This window comes from Eupeodes corollae, chromosome 2, assembly GCF_945859685.1.
Source record: "Eupeodes corollae chromosome 2, idEupCoro1.1, whole genome shotgun sequence".
Classification (NCBI taxonomy): Eukaryota; Metazoa; Arthropoda; class Insecta; order Diptera; family Syrphidae; genus Eupeodes; species Eupeodes corollae.
This window is the reverse complement of record NC_079148.1, coordinates 56,518,235-56,520,767: the sequence shown is the minus strand read 5'-3', so window position 1 is coordinate 56,520,767 and position 2,533 is coordinate 56,518,235. Positions and strand designations below refer to the sequence as shown.

The window sequence follows — 2,533 nt, the reverse complement described above, 5'->3', positions numbered from 1 at the left end:
CCCATGTTATTGTAATGGGTCCGATTGAAAATTTTGACATTTCTCGACGTTTCAAGGTCCCTAGAGTCGAAATAAAAGATTTTTAGAAAGATGTCTGTGCGTGCGTGTGTACGTTTTAAGCGAATCGACAGACGGGATGGGAAGTTATCAGTGTGGGTCGCATCCCAGCCTCTTTTAAATAATGCACTCGCATTTCATTCATGGTCATGAGTATCAACCTCATGCACTAAATTATAATGTATAATAATATTAACAATAGTAATAATAATATTTGTTTAGGTGAAGTATTGTTAAAAATAAGGTTAGCCAAAACCAATGTAATTGATAGTCATTTAAATTTTTATTAAAACACTCAAATCTTAAATTTTCTAAGAATAACTATAGATTTTATCTTTTATGTTAGATTGACCAAGTTCTTACATTTTTAAAGTATGTTCGACCGCCATTTTTTTATATCTAGTTTTAATCCTACTAATATGATGAGCTATTTTATCAAATAAATGTTGATTTAAGTTTTCCTTTCTCCTATATTTTTCTTTTGTCCGAGTGAAAACGTGGTATAAGTCGGCAATATATTACAAAAGAAATAAATACCATATTCATGTATTTTAACTAACCCAATTACTAATATGGCAATAAACAGTTTATTAATTTTCCTGGCGGTTATTTACAAATTGAACGAAGCGTCTGATAAAAATAACGGAGTATAAATAATAAACATTATGTTTATTAAAATCAATTAATCGTTAATTGCGTTTATTAACCCGTTTATATAAATAAACATCTTGTTTATTAATTTAAATAAACCATTAATTAATTATCAAATTCCTAGCTAAAAAATATAAACATTTCTTTGAAATTTGGCAGTATAAACGGAGCTTAACAATACTTTAAATGTAAGAACCTTTTTTGACGAACTGAACGAACAAATGAAGTGCCGCCAAATTTCAACGAGCAACGACGAATACAAATCATTTAGAAAAAGAAGCCACACGAAAAAGTGGTAAAGTTGTAAAAAAAGTGAAGTGATTATTAAAAAAGTATATGTGCATCAGCTAACTAATCAGGTGAGTTATTTCATTTCTTGAATATTTTTTAACTTAGTACCACAGTAATATATTTATTTATATCCATAAAATGTCACACGTTTGTACGTCCGTACGTTCGTGACGTTTTTCGTAGCTCAAGAAACAGAAGAGAGACTTCAAATAAATTTTAGAAATGCAGATAATACAGCAGAAAGATGCAGAAAGGGTTCTCAAGAAAATTGGGTTAGTGGTGAACATTTTCGTTACTCCTACATATCTCACGAACTAATAACGCTAGAGACTTGAAATAAATTTTGTATTATACATTTAACATAATACCAAGCAAATACATATATTTTTAGAAAAAAAATCCAATCAACAATAAATTTTTTTATTAATCGATGATATGAAAAATGTTTTCTATTTCTCAGATTGTCAAGATGCAGCCTTACTCTGGGCCCTACATGGGTATTTTGTGCCTTTCCAAAAAGTTGTGAGAAAACACAAATAGGGAAAGAAACGTTCACGAGGTTTACTATCTTGATAAATTGCAATTAAATAACTTATTGATACATGAACTAAACTACAAAAAATAAAAATTATAAAATTAAATTAACTTGATCTTTTTTATTAGTTCGCAATTCTTTATTTTCAGTTTTTTATAATTTTCAGCAAAGATTTTGATAGTGAGATCCAGGATGAAGTGACTCATTGGCGCTGTAAACAGGTTTGTTTGGAAGTTGTAAACTTTTTTTAAACAACATTAATATGAATGTTTTCTTTTATACGTTTTAGATCAATCTTATGCTGGACTTACACGGCTGAAAAAGTGTCATTATTTTTGCCATTACGTTACTATGTTTTGTCAAAAAACACGCTTTTGACGATAAATGGTAAAAGTATGGCAGAAGAAATAAGCTTTTGCAGTCATGTAAGTCCTGCTGAAAAAAAGGATTTATTTTAACAATCCTGTTTGTTAATGTAACAAATGGGTTTAATAAACGCAGTGAACAAATTTATTGAAATCAATAAATTTTGTTTATTGTGGTTATAAACTTATTTGTTAATATTATAAACAGGATTGATAAATAAATTGTTTATATTAATGAACGCGTTTATTAAAATCAATAAACTTTGTTCATTAAAGCTATAAACGAGTTTATTAATATTATAAACGGAAATAAAAAACATTTGCTTATATTTATGAATGCATTTATTAAAATTAATAAATTCTGTTCCTTGGGATTATAAACAGGTTTATTATTATTATAAACGGAAATAATAAACGGTTGTTTATATTTATGAACGCATTTATTAAAATTAATAAACTGTCTTCATTAAGGCTATAAACGGGTTTATTAATACTATTAACGGAAATAATAAACGGTTGTTTATGTTTATTAATTGATTTATTAAAGTCAATAAACTCAGTTTACTGTGGTTATAAACTAAAATTTTAAGTTGTTTGTTAAATTTTCACCCGGAAATGGAGAATAATAAACGAT

General features: G+C 27.4%; 1 long non-coding RNA gene across 1 annotated transcript; it reads left to right on the top strand.

Moving 5' to 3' along the window:
* The first annotated feature begins 1,013 nt into the window (after positions 1-1,013).
* LOC129944079 (uncharacterized) lies at positions 1,014-1,588 on the top strand. The gene is made up of 3 exons (XR_008781394.1): positions 1,014-1,067; positions 1,183-1,271; positions 1,460-1,588. It is a non-coding gene; the product is annotated as an uncharacterized LOC129944079 (long non-coding RNA).
* The last annotated feature ends 945 nt before the right edge of the window (positions 1,589-2,533 follow it).